The sequence below is a fragment of the Gymnoscopelus braueri genome (assembly GCF_963280865.1).
Source record: "Gymnoscopelus braueri genome assembly, chromosome: 5".
Lineage (NCBI taxonomy): Eukaryota > Metazoa > Chordata > Actinopteri > Myctophiformes > Myctophidae > Gymnoscopelus > Gymnoscopelus braueri.
Genome location: NC_137606.1, coordinates 49283066 through 49299798, shown reverse-complemented (window position 1 = coordinate 49299798; position 16733 = coordinate 49283066). Strand labels below are relative to the sequence as shown.

The following is a 16733-nucleotide window of genomic DNA, read 5'->3' as shown; positions in this document are numbered from 1 at the left end:
GGGGAGGGGAAGTGAAGATGTGGAGGGGGGGGGGGGGGGTGTCTGGAGAAGGAACAGAGATGTGTTAACACTACAGTGATTCTAAACCCTTTTCATTTCACGGACCCCGACTTTGATATGCATTAGGCCCCCATTTGATACCATTTTGTTAATCTCTGGGACTCCAATGCACACTGTAAATCCGGAACTAGGAAAAAAACTAAAAAAGGAGAGCACATTACCCCGGTTCTGGCCCAACTGCACTGGCTAGCAGTGAAATATCGAATTGTTTAAAAAATATGACTCTTTGTTTTTAAAGACTTTATGGCCTATAGCTCCACAGTAGGCTACATTTCTGATCTGTTTATGCACCTCATGCCCCCAGGTTACTTAGGTCATCCTCCCAAAAGGTCCTTGCGGTTCCCCCAACACAACTTAAAACTATTACACAAGTGTCCAGCCCCAACATTGTAAATGTTAAATCCAACCTAAAAACTGACCTCTTTCTCTATTGCTTTTAGCTCAGTCTGAGGGAAACAAACTCTTTGTCTGTTTTGACCACTGAATGTAATTACATTTTGTGTTCGCTTTTACCTATATTTTATTTTATGGGGTCTATATGATGTTATTTTGAATGGAAAGCACTTCGGGTCAACTTCCGTTTTTTTTAAATGTGCTATACAAATAAAGGCGACTTGACATGACTATTCTGAGAATGTACAAATGGAACCGTTCCATTCGTACACTCTCAAGAGTTACAGACCCGTAAGGATCCATTTGGACCCCTGGTGGTCCTCGGACCGATGTTGAGTCAACAGTGGTTTAACATATTAAAAGAAAGGGCCTGTAAGTACGTGCCCTTTTCCAATGTTTGCGGGAAGATAAAGGGCATTTACCAATTCGTTCCATGTGGGATGCATCAGTAGGCTTCACAAGTTCAATCAAGCTTTTTGTATTTATTGTTATTTATTTCGTAATGTTCTGGAATGTTGAATGTTTTCACCATGTGGTCAAGGTCCTTCCTGTCAATGAGAACTGCTTCTCCATTTACTGACGTGATTAAATAAAGGCATAAAAAATTAAATAATGGATACTCATATTATGTAGTGAATGAATGTATATGTCACAGGGAAATTGGCGAGTGCCCGCGCCGACCGGCCGATGGTCTGCTAGTCGAATCAGCGCCGTCCGAGTTGTAAACCGATGGGGGAGAATAGATCTTTTCATGGGTTACTAATATCCACGACACTCTCTGCTTTCTGCCCGTGCACATAGTGTGTGTGTGTGTGTGTGTGTGTGTGTGTGTGTGTGTGTGTGTGTGTGTGTGTGTGTGTGTGTGTGTGTGTGTGTGTGTGTGTGTGTGTGTGTGTGTGTGTGTGTGTGTGTGTGTGTGTGTGTGTGTGTGTGTGTGTGTGCGTGCGTGCGTGCGTGCGTGCGTGCGTGCGTGTGCAGGGGGCTCTACGTAACAGGTGTGTTGATTACATAGACAGATTAACGTCACCAGTCGCAATCAAAGTGAATCGATAACAAAGGGGGAAGCGAGGGGGGGTGAAAACGAGCGCTCCTTTTTCAATTTAACTGGTTTTCCAATTTCCCTGTAACATATAGACTCATATTATGTAGTGAATGAGTGAATGAATGTCCAGACTCCTATAGTATATGTAGTGAATGAAGACTTTCAAGGAATTTCATGAACATGTTTTGTGAAGTCACAGTGACCTTGATCTTCTTTGACCAGTACTTCTAATCAGTTCATCCTCAAGTGTTTTTTTGGCTCATGTCATGAAATTCCCTCGAAGCATTCCTGAGATATTCAATGGTTAAAATGTCATAAAACCCTCAGAAAAACGTACTGTACTGTTAAGTAGTTACACTTTCACTTTCAAAAATAGCAATACATGCACACAACGTGTCGTGAGCTTGTAATCAGCTATTTTTGCCACTTTTGTGCGACACTTGCACAACAAAGTAAGTTGAAATATGGAGACAGCGACACTACTATGATATTCTTTCACATTGTAATGCTGTTTTCTCCTATGTAGGACTATCCTACATAGGAGAAGGCAGGAGGAAGACTTATGGAGAGGAGAGGAGACTTATAGAGAGGAGAGATTAAGGGCATGTGAGAGAGAGGAGAAGGCGCAGAGGAGTGGAGCTCTCAGCTCCAGAGTCCATCTCTCCTGCAGAGATGTTAGGCACAGAAAGGCTTGATTTACGACACAGCACAGAGAGAGGGATTGTGCTCCCGCTCCTGGGGAGGGGAGGGAATTAACATGCACGAGAGCATGCACAAGAGAGAGAGAGAGAGAGAGAGAGAGAGAGAGAGAGAGAGAGAGAGAGAGAGGGTGGCTGCGCAGCCACCCCCCACTAGAGGGGGTGGGTGGGGTGGGGGACAGGCACTGAGGATGAATACAATAAAAGGATTACCGCACCTTGACAGTGCATGTTGGGAACTTGGGATGATAGCTTACATGGAAAAAAGTGAGGACAGTGAACCAGAGAGAGAGAGAGAGAGAGATTGAGAGAAAGAAAGAGAGAGAGAACGAGAAAGAGAGAGATTGAGAGGGAGAGAGGTAGAGATTGCGAGAGAGAGAGAGAGAAGGAACTAAAACAGGGTTCTATGTTTCCTGGCTCTCAGCAGTAAGCTGATCCTCAAACAGAGAGCAGTGCTGTAGCTGGCTGCTTAATCTACTGAGCTCTGCCCTGCCTGCTGCTTACTATCATCTACATCTAACCAAGACTCTGAGCCAGGCACTGTGATGTCATGCCTTTGAAGTCAAGGCGACCATCACCAAAGATACCGCCAACAAACAAACAAACAAACAAATAAAGCATAAAAAAACTTTCAAGATGCAGTGCCATGGTTTTGGCCGTTTTCTTTTTCATTTGTCAAAGGAATCAATATTACTTCTCCTGTGTGTGAGGCTGTATTCCCTGTGTGTATGTATTTCATCATAGTATCATAGCTTCTCTGTCAAACAGGCAGATAGGAACAGACTGGACTGGACTCCTTACGTATTAGGACCATGTATGCACTGTACTGTATTAGGACCATCACATTAATATTACAATTCAATCACATCACTCAACTAAAATGATCATGTCACGCTCAAGGTGAATGCACCTCAACAACCAGGAAATGTATAGTGAAGACAATGTGGAACTGATAATCTGTATAATCCACACATGTAAAAGAGCTATTTGTTGCAGCTAATGTCTCTTACTAATACAGGAGAAATGTTTAAAAAAAGACCACTACTGTATGTTCATTTGACAAAGGACACAGATGTGTGCTTTGGTGAGACTACAAGTGGGTGGGGGACAAAGTCCAAGCCGTTATTTTCTTTGTATGTGTCGACAGACATTTTGAACCCATTCAATCCGGGAACGCGTACTGTGCCATTTTAGATTTTTAGCCAATATTTTATACTTTGGGCTAATCGAAAATAGCAGATCTACAAGCTCATAGCAAGGCACGAGTACCACGCTACGACGAGCTTGTAGATCTGCAATTTTGTGCACATTTTTATATATATTTTTTAAGCAAAATCTTTGCTTCTGGGGATTCTACAAATGTCTTCTAAGTCCTAACATTTTTTGTTTTTGTTTTTAATAACTTGCTATCAGTGGTTCAAAATGATATATAAAATGATATATATTTGTCCGCGGACCCCCCCCCCCCCCCCCCCCCATCTCAAAATATTTTGTTGCAGGGACCCCCAGAAGCAACGACTTGTGTCAAAAATGTATATATTAAATTCAAAGATTTGCAAAAAAAATCAAGATTATTTTTTTTAAAAAATAGCCAAATCAATCTAAAGTGACACAGATCCGTTCCCGGATTGAATGGGTTAAACACTTAAAATGTACAGTTTGTGGATGACAAATGGGATATATAACCCAGTGATCATTATGGTATTCCAACCTTAGGACTGGGTGATATATACTGTGTTGTTGACCTAAGATCCCTTTGAGATCGACCTTTGAATCCTCTGGGCGATGTTTGAACTGTGTGGGGGGGGGCTTTCTCCTCATCTCAGCAGGGGTTCCTCATGGCCACGCCGGCCCACTGGAGCCTCATAGAGCTGCTGTCTCATCCATTCTCCTGTCACCCACCCCCACCTTTCTAGTCTCAGCTTTTATCTAAACCAGTAGTTTTCAACCTTTTCTGGATATCAGGTCCCACTTGATCATCTCCAAAGCGTTCACGACCCAACCATCTGATTAATGTTAGGTCCAGATAGGTGGGTTAATGTTAGGTCAGATAGGTGGGTTAATGTTAGGTCAGATAGGTGGGTTAATGTTAGGTCAGATAGGTGGGTTAATGTTAGGTCAGATAGGTGGGTTAATGTTAGGTCAGATAGGTGGGTTAATGTTAGGTCCAGATAGGTGGGTTAATGTTAGGTCAGATAGGTGGGTTAATGTTAGGTCAGATAGGTGGGTTAATGTTAGGTCAGATAGGTGGGTTAATGTTAGGTCAGATAGGTGGGTTAATGTTAGGTCAGATAGGTGGGTTAATGTTAGGTCAGATGGGTGGGTTAATGTTAGGTCAGATAGGTGGGTTAATGTTAGGTCAGATAGGTGGGTTAATGTTAGGTCCAGATAGGTGGGTTAATGTTAGGTCAGATAGGTGGGTTAATGTTAGGTCAGATAGGTGGGTTAATGTTAGGTCCAGATAGGTGGGTTAATGTTAGGTCAGATGGGTGGGTTAATGTTAGGTCCAGATAGGTGGGTTAATGTTAGGTCCAGATAGGTGGGTTAATGTTAGGTCAGATAGGTGGGTTAATGTTAGGTCAGATAGGTGGGTTAATGTTAGGTCAGATAGGTGGGTTAATGTTAGGTCAGATAGGTGGGTTAATGTTAGGTCAGATGGGTGGGTTAATGTTAGGTCAGATGGGTGGGTTAATGTTAGGTCAGATGGGTGGGTCGCATGCATTTTCGGAGCACGTTTGTTTTAATGATCAATCGATTGTGTTCTCGGCTTGAATCAATGGAACTAAACGCAGTGTACTTTAAGTTTCCTACAGTGTATATCGGTATCACAATGAAAACAAAAATGTCACGGTTAAAAAAAAATACCATGACTTTTGTTTTGCATTACTTTTTATTTCATTTAAAATTGGTGTTTTGACAATTATTTGTGGGCCCACTTGCAATATCCTCATGGCCCACCAGTGGGCCCCAGCCCATAGCTTGGTAATCACTGATGTAAACTACACCACCTTATGCTCTGCTTTCATCTACACTGTTTTCTGATGAAGACACTTATCCTCTCTCTCTCTCTCTCTCTCTATCTCTCTCTCGCTCTCTCATGAAGACACTTATCCTCTCTCTCTCTCCATCTCTCTCTCTCATGAAGACACTTATCCTCTCTCTCTCTCCATCTCTCTCTCTCATGAAGACACTTATCCTCTCTCTCTCCATCTCTCTCTCAAATGAAGACACTTATCCTCTATCTCTTTCTCTCTCTCTCCCTCTCCCTCATGAAGACACTTATTCTCTCTCTCTCTCTCTCTCTCTCTCTCTCTCCATCTCTCTCTCTTATGAAGACACTTATCCTCTATCTCTCTCTCTCTCTTGCTGGTGTGTGGCATCCTAATCATCCCTCCAAGCTTTCATTTCCACACTAGGCTAGTTTTCAGTCTTGAGACTCTACCCTACTACCCTCGCCTCCACCCACTTGGAAATTTCAAGCAGGCAGGCTCTTAAATCATCGGAGTTTAAGATTAAGCCCTCGCCCCCGTTTCCCCCCCCCCACGCAGTAATTGCATTTCTAATTCATCGGTTAAGACTAATAACACGGCTGCAGATTAATAACCTGGATGAATGCCTTTTAACGCGTGTAAAATACAAAACAAAAGAAAGCATTGTGAAAGTGCATGTTCGGGGCTACGGTTGGACTGAACTGAATAATACATAGGTCTATATCTTATTGCCGGGGTAATCAATTCAGGTCAGCATATAAAAAGTGGCTATGAACAAAAGAGAGAGAGAGAGAGATCAGAATTTGTGGGGGGGGGCATTGGTGTGAATGTCAGTTTAACCATCTGTGCTATTTTAGATTTTAGCGTTGGCTATTCAAAAATAGCAGATATACAAGCTCACAGCGCGTCACTTCGTGCCGCGCTGCGAGCTCGTACATCTGCTATTTTTGAACATTTTTGAAAAATCTGGAACGTGTGAGAACTACTGATTGTGAGAACTACTGATTTAGAACGGCATTTGTAGAGTTTGGCCTCAGGTCTTAAGGGGTTAATTATACTCCATGACACAATGGTGACGCTTGCCGACGAGAACAGATCCAGCGTCAGTTCTTAGAAACAGAAGTGAACCGTGGATACATAAAACTCTCGCTGTGAGCCCGACCACGCAGACAAGTGTAGTTGCATCTCCATCACAGTCTCACTGTTAAAACCGCTTTCAACCTGGTGCCCATACTTTTGAACATGTCATTACAGGTGAAAAGAATTTACGGTAAAATAATATTTAATAAAATGTGCATAAATAGTAAAGAAATGGCACATCTGCAAGCGTACAACGCGGCATATCGCGACGGCTCGAACCTTGGTGTTTGGTTCGGTTTGGTTTTCGGCAAGCAACACCGTTGGGACTCATGGGGTTTTCTCCAGTGACACAGCAGGCACAGTGCCATTCCGGCAGTAAGATATTTGTGTAAAGTAGTATTGCAAAATGTCATTGCAAAACCGAAAATGCCGCAATCCACAAGTGCGTGTGGAACCTTGGATGGCGAGCCGTACAGTTCAATATCAAACTGAGAACCACCGCAATCCTATGAAGTAGTGGAGTAGGCTCGTCCGTCTCTGTTGGAGCGGATCTTCCATTCTCTCTCTTTCTCCTCTCTTTCTCCCTCTCTCCCTACTCTCTCTCTAAGCACAACTGTGTCTGTGTCTCTTCCTTACAGCGTCTAAGGGCTGTACTGGCTAATAGTACAATGCCAGCTCTGTGTGTGTGTGTGTGTGTGTGTGTGTGTGTGTGTGTGTGTGTGTGTGTGTGTGTGTGTGTGTGTGTGTGTGTGTGTGTGTGTGTGTGTGCGCGCTGGGCAGTGGCCAGTGCTGGAGTAGCCTATCCCCTACAACTGCTACTGCTGTTTCAGCTGCGCTGCCAAGGCAGACAGACATGTCTCAGTGGGTCTGCGGCCCTACGCAGAATTATGCTGCTTTCTGTCCCACAATGACTGAATCATCTGGGGCCTGTAATAATAATAAATCTCTGTTCTTCTAACCAGTTGCTCTAATCCAGTGGTTCACGACCTTTTCTGGATCAGTGGGACACTTGAACATCTTGAAAAAGTGTTCGGCTGCCGTGTTAAGAGGTCAGATGGTTGGGCCGCGTGCATTTTCAGATTTCAGATACATGCTTATTTTTAATGATCAATCAATCGATTTTGCTCTGGCTTGGATCAATGGAATGCAGTGTACGACAAAAATGGTTTTAAGGCAGAAATACCAAGACATTTGTACATTCTTTTTTTTTATATTAATTAATGTTATACTATCAAAACAATTGTAGTGTTTTGTCAATCATGTGCGGGCCCACTTGCAATATCCTGACGGCTCACCAACGGGCCCCAGCACACAGGTTGAGAAATCGCAGATCTAATAAGACTATAAAGAAACAATTTTTAACCACTTGAAACCAAGTGTCCCTATTCTGGGAATGTCTTAACCAGAGAACATTCGGTCCCTGAGGGGTATATAGGGTTCAAGTGGTTAATAAAATCATTGTTGCTGGTTAAAGTTACATGGTGCATGATATGAGCTGTAAGCTTAAGAGGAAATAAGTGTTGCACTCTTTGGTTCCATATGCAGTAACTTTTAATGGTTGATGTTTGGGCTCACAGGCCTTCCTGGTTTGGAGGAAGGGCTTGTGGGCCGAAACGTCAACCATAAAAAGTTAGTGCACATGGATTCAGAGTGTGGAACACTTTCTTCCCTCTTTCAAGCCATTCAATCCGGGAACGCATGCCGTGTCATTTTAGCATTATTTTATACTTTGGGCTATTCAAAAATATCAGATCTACAAGCTCATAGTGAGGCGCGAGTGCCACGCTACAAGCTTGTAGATCTGCAATAAATAAAAAGAAATTGTGAAGATGTGTGTACATTTGTGCAAATCTGAATATGTATATTTTTTAAAGCGAATATTTTAACTCAAATCTTTTCTTCTACAATCGTCTTCTAAATCCTAACAGTTATTGTTGCTATAATATCAGTGGTTCTCAAACTTTTTTCATGTCAAAGACCCCTAAAATGATATGTATTTATCCGCGGACCCCCCCCCCCCATCTCAAAATAATCTCAAACAACGATTTGAGTTAAAAATGTATATATATATATTCAAAGATTTGCACACATTTTCACGATTTTCTTTTAATAAATAGCAGATTTACAAGCTCATAAGATTTTATATCTGCTATTTTTGAATAGCCAAAGAAATCTTAAAATGACACAGATGTGTTCCCGTTCTTAATGGATTAAGTTCATATCAAGGGATCAGCACTCACCATAACCTTTGGTGTGCATTACCTTTACTGCTATGAAATGCAAGCTCAGCATATAAACACTAGCGTTGATTATTTCCATCCCATTGTTAAAAGTTCTTCTGGAGAAACTTTCCAGTTGCTCGTCAATACAGTAGCAGTCACATAAATGTCCGCAACTATTAATTGGACAAATCAATGTAGTTGATTATATGACTTTCTTTCACATTGATATGATTGATTCATAGACAAAATTCAAAAAAATACATACTGTATAAAAAGACACGCTTCTCGATTAACCCATTGATACCTGGAACGCATCTGTGTCGCTTTAGATTTCTTTGGCTATTCAAAAATAGCAGATATACAAGCTCATAGCGCGGCACCGAGTGCCGCGCTACGAGCTTGTAGATCTGCTATTTTTGAAAAATCGTGAAAAAAAAAAATTCAGATTTTTTTCTAAAAACTGTTAGCATTTAGAAAACATTTTTAAGAATCGCCTCAGGTCTTAATGGGTTAATCAGAAACTAATCAATAGAATGACTAAGAAAATAAATTGATAGCTGCAGGCCTACAATGTTCTCCATCCCTCACTAGCCACTCGTAGCCATCAGTATCGTCGCCAAGACTGACCAAAAGCATTCTGGACATTGAGTTCTGCCCTGCCCCCTGCCCCCCCCCCCCTCCCTTATACCATAGTTTGACCTTTGACCCTGCAGCTGGCTGCTCCCTTCCCGTTTCCTGCCGGCTGCGATAAAGTTCTGCTCTGTGCTAACGCACCATAACCACTGGTGGAAGAAGTACTCCGATTTGTTTTAGTTAACCCATTGTGACCTGAAGCCGATTCTACGCGTCTCCTAAATCTCAACAGTTTTCTGAAAAACGTATGTTTCTATATCAGTGGTGCTCAATCTTTTTCATGTCAAGGACCCCCAAAATGATATGTATTTGGCCGCGGACCCCCATCAAAATATTTTGTTCCAGGGACCCCCAGAAGCAAAGATTTGAGTTAAAAATGTTCGCTTTAAAAATATATTATGTTCAAAGATTTGCACACATTTTCATGATTTTTCAAAAATAGCAGATATGCAAGCTCGTAGCGCGGTGCCGCGCTATGAGCTTGTATATCTGCTATTTTTGAATAGCCTAAAGTGTAAAATATGCTTTTTAGCTCAAATCTAAAAATGACACAGTTCCAGGTCTTAAAGGGTTAATTCAAAGTAGCAATGTTAAAAGTAAAAGTCCTGAATCACAATTTGACTTGAGTAAAAGTACACAGATATTGGCATCACATTTGACCAAAAGTAACTTGTAACTTGTAAGTTTTCAAATAATTGTAGTGGAGTAAAAAGCACAGTATTTGCCCCTGAGAAGTATAAAGTGTTGAGAAATGCAAATAATCAAGTAAAGTAAATGTACCTAAAAACGAAACAGTACTTAAATGCAGTACAAGTAAATGTACTTAGTTACTTTCCACCACTAACCACAGCACAGCCAGGGTCAGCAGTTATTGGAGAGCGAGAGTCTGTCTGTCTGTCCGTCTGTCTGTTGGTCTGGATTGGCTGAGTTGAGCATTAGAAGCCATGTCATCATTGGCTGTGGTGTCACATTACTGTGCAGAGCTTATATGCTGCCAATTGTCACTGACATGTTGGAGACGCAGATGATGAAAAGCCATTAACAACATGAAAACCTAGCGTCCCTATTCTGGGCCCAACATTCAGCAAAAACTGCAGATCTTTCAACTATTCCGACTATTTTTGGGAGAGGAGATTTGGTGTAGAGGGAAATACTAGTAGACCTAGTTTAGAGCCCTGAGGGACCCCGGTCAACTTAGTATAAACTTAGTCAAAATCCAGACCGTATTAGAATGCATTATTATGCAATTATAGTGTGATTAGAAGTGGTCAATGGGGGGGGTTTAAGTAAGTGAGAAAAAAAGGCATTCAATCTATGCAACACACAGGGGTAACCCCATAACCAAATGTTAGGGCGCATACTGTACTGTACCACAAAAGGCTTTAATGCCTGACAGTGAGTCCCCGGTTCGATTCCGGGGCCGGGCGGACCATTTGCTGTATGTCACGCACCTACTCTTTCTCCAATGTTTCCTGTCTCTGTCTGTCTACATTAGCCTCGCAAACCCATGCCTTTTTTTTTGTTTCAAAAGAAAAAAAGCCTGGGGGAACCTTGCAGGAACGGTGGTTTAGGAGTGGGAGTGAACCTTGTTATCTCCTAACCAATGAGAGTGCAGAGGGGCGTCGCTCTAAATCTGTTGACGTCAGCGTGTTCCGTGCACAGGCCGGGGGGGAGGGGGGGGGGGGGGGGGGGAGGGGAGGGGAGGCGGGGAACATAGATTGGTGAAGCAATAGACCATATTCACACGGCGGCCATGTTGCTATTAAGTCAATGAAGTGCCACCCCGTTTCCATGGCAACGAGGTGGCACTTTCAATGTTAAATTCCAATATGGCCGCCGTGTGAATATGGTCTATAGGAAGCGGCGCTGGTACAGAGCGCAAGGCTTTGGATCCGCCCTTCAAGACCTTCGATAGGGCTGGCTCCTCCAGTCCAGTCTAATCTACATTGACCTCAAAACCATCGAAATAAAGTATAAATGCCAAATAAATTATAAATAAATCTATGCAACACACAAAACATTTCTGCCTACACCTCTAGTAATGTCATTACATTACTGGGTGTTACCAAACTCTCCAATAACCTGTAGAGCATTGGTTCGCAAAAGTAGTTAACATAGCATCATAATCATTTTAACCATTTTATCCATTTATAGGTTGGCTATTCAAAAAGGCTATGCAGATCTACAAGCTCACAGCGTGTCACTTCGTACCACGCTGCGAAAATATTAAAAATGTTTGGAAAAGTTTGAATAATTTTGATTTATTTTTAAACAAATCTTCTCTTCTGGGGTCCCTGGCACGAAACATTTTCAGATGGGGGGTCCGCGGCCAAATATATATTAATTTGTGGGCACTTGGCATGAAAAAGTTTGAGAACCACTGCTGTAGAGACAGCCATACTGTAAAGTGCTGCCTCCAGTAATGTCATTACATTACTGGGTGTTACCAAACTCTCCAATAACCTGTAGAGACGGCCTTATTATAAAGTGCTGCAGCGAACAACAAACGGAGCACTGTCTGTTCAAATGCAGCGTTGCACACAGGCAGCGCAACATGGAAATTCTATGTTCCTCTTTCATCGCAGTCGTCACTTTATAAATTAACTCTCCGGAAGGGAGCTGGCTTTCAGTCCGCCCGGATCTCCGCCAGGAAACAGCCGTGACAGCACACAAATTACATTACATATCATTACAAAGCAATCATTCTCAACCTCTTTTCTTATTCACACGTGAACAGAAAAGGAAATATGTACTGTGCGCGCACACACACACACACACACACACACACACACACACACTAATCATTTCAAAACCAGACATAAGGCATCCAATGTGGCGTGTGCATCATTTTCGGAGGATATTCTGTACACGCGGCGTAAATGAGTGAAAACACTTAAGCCGCATACTCTCGCTAGACTAGTAATATGTGAGCTTAGTCCTCCTGTTGTGAGAAAACAGCATGTGGGTGTGATTTAAAGGCTGATTTATACTTAACCGTGCGCCTGTGGCGCCGCCCCAAAAATAGCAGATCTACAAGGTCACAGCGCCTTGCTATTGCGACGCGCTGTGAGCTTGTAGATCGTCTATTTCCGGTGCGCGACACCGGCACGCAGCTAAGTATAAGTCACCCCCCTTTAATTGCCGAAGCCTGAGGGCGCAGAGGAGGCTGTGGATTGTGTCACGATAATAACCATAATCTAGAAGTATGAGGGCTTCATGAGTTGTCTGATACTGCAGGGACCTAAATTACCATCATGCTCTCTCTTTGCCTGCGTGCGTGCGTGTGTGTAGTACTGGAGGGGGGGTCGCAGAAGTGCACAGACAGTAGAGCAATCCAAGTTGAAACACTAGTTTCCTCTTAACCCATTAAGACCTGGAACTGTGTCATTTTTTGATTTGAGCTAAAAAAGCATTATTTTACACTTTGAGCTATTCAAAAATAGCAGATATACAAGCTCATAGCGCGGCACCGAGTGCCGCGCTACGAGCTTGTAGATCTGCTATTTTTGAAAAATCGTGAAAATGTGTGCAAATCTTTGAATATATATATTTTTAAAGCGATTTCTTTTAACTAAAATCTTTGCTTCTGGGGGGTCCCCTGGAACAAAATATTTTGATGGGGGTCCGCGGCCAAATACATATAATTTTGGGGGTCCTTGACATGAAAAAGATTGAGCACCACTGATATAGAAAAATACGTTTTTCAGAATACAGTTGAGATTTAGGAGACATGTAGAATCGGCTTCAGGTCTCAATGGGTTAAGTGTGAACTGGGTTTTCCATTCCCAGAGTTAAGACCCCAATGCTGATAGCCGCAATGCAATGCTAACACTAACCACTGCAATTCAAGGACCCCCAGTTTGATACGCATTAGTCCCCCGGACCCCCATTTGATGTCATTTGTATCTCTGGGACCACAATCTACACTGTAAAATCCTCCGTTAAGTTTAAATGAGTGTACAAAATGTGTAGACAGAGTTACAGACCTGTGTTGGTTCCTAATTATCAGTCATTTATCTGCTTGGGCCCCATCTGTAACCCCCTCAAGGACCCCTGAGGTCCATGGGCCCCATATCACTGAATCACTGTGTATTAGTCTCCCCAATTTCGTCGTTATGCCAATTATTTCCTCCCCAGACATGTTTCTGTGTGTTGTCACTGCTGTCGTATCCTACTGATCTTCCAGTGAGGAGCCCCCACCGGGAGGACGTAGAGCCTCCAATCGTACTCCTCCCGACCAACAGTCCCTGCTGACAAGTGCCGCCCCAGCCCATAGGAGTACATGTAGTGACCAGTGGTGGAAAAAGTACTCAAATTCTTTACTTAAGTAAAAGTACCAATACTGCAATATAAAAATACTTTGTTACAAGTAAAAGTCCAGAATAAAAAAAATACTTGAGTAAAAGTACAAAAGTATTGGCATCAAAATGTACTTAAAGTACCAAAAGTAAAAGTACTAAATATTTGAAAATAGCCGATCTACAAGCTCACAACGCGTCGCGATGCGACGCGTTGTGAGCTTGTAGATCTGCTATTTTCAATTAGCATAGGTTTAAAATAGGTTTAAAGTAGTTAATGTATGTTTCATTATATCATCATTTATATCTGAAAAGTAACTAGTAACTAAAGTTTTCAAATAATTGTAGTGGAGTAAAAGTACAATATTTGCCTCTGAGATGTAGTGGAGTAGAAGTAAAAGTATTGGAAATACTCAAGTAAAGTACAAATACCTCAAAATTGTACTGAAGTACAGTACTTGAGTAAATGTACTTAGTTACTTTCCACCACTGGTAGTGACAAATATCACCCTTCCCACATGAGGCAATTATGTTCGAGTAGACGATCGACAAAGCCGGATGCACCACGATGGATTCAAACCCCCAGACTCCGTGGTGGTGGGCAGCTACTTTACCACTGCGCCACCCGAGCGCCAAAAATACCCTAGTAGTCCACAGCAAGGATTTGCAATGCAACCAGTTGCAACAGAATCTCCAAACTGCACCGACCTGCAACGGGCCAATTCTGACCACTTAACTGGTTGCAAGTTGCAACTGGTTGCGAATCATGGGTGAAGACATACAGTGTTTCCCCTATATGCATTTAACAGTGGCGAATCTAATTAAAATAAATTATGACCAGAATTCATTCCACAGGGTGTGGTTTTATAGTATGATAAAGTTTGAGCGCAACATGTTTAATATTCACATGATAAAGTTTGAGAGCAACATGTTTAATGTTCACATACATAGAAAGAAACTTGTTCAACAACTTATACTTCCAATTCTCGATTATGCTGATGTAGTCTACCAGACTGCCCCCAAAACTAACCTTCTTCCTCTTAACTCAATATACAACCGCTTATGTAGATTTATTCTTGGCTGTCCATATCTGACCCATCACTGCACCATGTATGAAAATCTCAACCTGCCATCTCCCACATCAAGAAGGCAGCAGCACTGGCTGCAGTTCATTTTTAAATGTATTCATTTTGATTATCCACAGTATCTTAAACAGCTTATGGAACCTTTCACTTCTAGACATCAACTAAGACATTGTTCACAGATTTACTTCAAAGTTCCAACTGCATCTACGTCAGTTGCCAAAAAATCTTTTATGTTTAAAGCTCCTTCTGAGTGGAACAACTTACCTGTTCATATTCGTTCAATAACATCTTTTCAATTGTTCAAAACTGCCTTGTCCTCTCACCTTGAGATTACCTGTTCATGTTTCGACTAATCATCATTGTAACTGATCTATGACGCAATGTTTCATATATGTGCTATGTGTACTGTTGTAGTTGTTGTTGTTGTGTAATCGTTGTTTGTTTTTTGTTTTGTCTGGTTGTTGTTGTCAGATTTGTCTGTAAAAAATATTTTGTCTTTCTGTATCTCAAGGGGTTGCTCCTAATAAAGAAATTTCAGACATACTACTGTGCATGAACAGACAAGTGGGACTCAGGGTTATTACAGTTAATACTAAGACTAAAACTAAATAAAAACTAAAAAAACTAATTAGAGTTTTTCCACCATCATATCTGATGTCATGCATTCTTTCATCTGTCCTACATTTGTCAGCATCTATAAATCAAGGCGTTCCTCATAATATCTGAAAAACTAAATAAAAACGTAGTCAATTATTCCAACTGAAACTGCTTATGCACTCGTAAAACTAACTCAAACTAAACTGAAAGGTTAACACCAACCTGAAAAACTAAATGAAAAATAAAACGAATGAATATTTTGAAACTATAATGAATATATTACAACTTTAATAACTGGAGTGAATTACTTCTCGTCTTTCTTGTCACGGTGAATACGAGTAGAGCTTGAAGCATTTCCGTTTTTTTCCTAACTGGTTGCAGCACTGAGCTACAGTTTAATGAGATTGGTGAAACATTGTCAACTCGCCGACGAGCCACCCGCCCCCTCCTTTAATGTCACAGAGAATTATCATAATTCATTTCACTTATCACAACAATCATAAAAAGGTGAGTGGGAGTAGCAGGGAGCTAAACATAGCTCAGCGGTTACCGATAAAGCTGGACTTGACGAGCCTTATGCAAACTGTCCCTACTAAACCGTTTAAGCGTGACACTGTCAGATGCCGACAATAGCCGATCTACACGCTCTCTACGTGTCACGATGCGACACATTGTGAGCTCATAGATTGTCTATATTCGCTGCGCTACACCGGCATACGCCGTGTATAAATTAAGAAAATGGGCCTCGTTTAATTTGGAGCATTTTCACCTACAAGGACATGTCCAAAATAGGGACGCCACCAAGGTGAAATTGGTTAAAGAGTGTCCAAGTAGGGTCTGCTGTGACATCATTGTTACACGCGGCTGCTATACATTTTCTTATGGTCCAGTAATGTGCAGGACTAGAACTGCAGACATCTCATGCGGTGTTATACAATAGCACCATTGATAAGATGCAGGAGTCCAGATAGTCAAAGCAGGGGTTTGCGTCTCTCAGAGGCCAACCTTTGTTTCACGCGGATGTCGTGTTACGTTTATAGAAAATAGGAAGTCATCACGCTTTAGGACACACTAAAGGGCTCTCTCGGCAAACCAAAATAGCTAAGCGGGGCACGAGTGACATTTGCAAATAGGTTGAGGGTGCTTGTCCTGTACAATGACACATTGTGATGTGGACATGCACGGTATAGCCCTGTGCAAACAGCAATCAAAAACAGGTAGCGAGGTGGAAGGAGTTGTAAATAGCTTCGGACAGATGTCATGCCGTGATCACTGATGTCTATCGCCTGGACTGTGTTGACTTAACAGGACGAACAAATAAAACAATGGTCGCCAATGCCATATGCGCTGCAGCACTCTTTTGTCCATACGATGATGAATGTTTTCTGCACTGCGCAGTACAGTACAAACCTTTCATATTTTCACAAAAAATGGTACCTATATACTGAACGACAGAGTCGTACCCTTGACCAGGGGGTTAGACTAAGTCCATGGGGTCAAAACCACTTGAACACTATATAACTTTATTTAGTTGACCAGTGTCCCCCAGGGTTCTATACTTGGTCCCCTCTTTTCCCCCCTCTACACCAAACCTCGTCGCTGAAAATAGCCACCCTACAGTACAATCTACAGTAT

The 16733-nt window shown here is 42.0% G+C and overlaps 1 protein-coding gene across 3 annotated transcripts in view; it reads right to left on the bottom strand.

Moving 5' to 3' along the window:
- cbl (Cbl proto-oncogene, E3 ubiquitin protein ligase) overlaps window positions 1-16733 on the bottom strand; it is an 81353-nt gene that overhangs the window by 35327 nt on the left and 29293 nt on the right. The window lies entirely within an intron of this gene.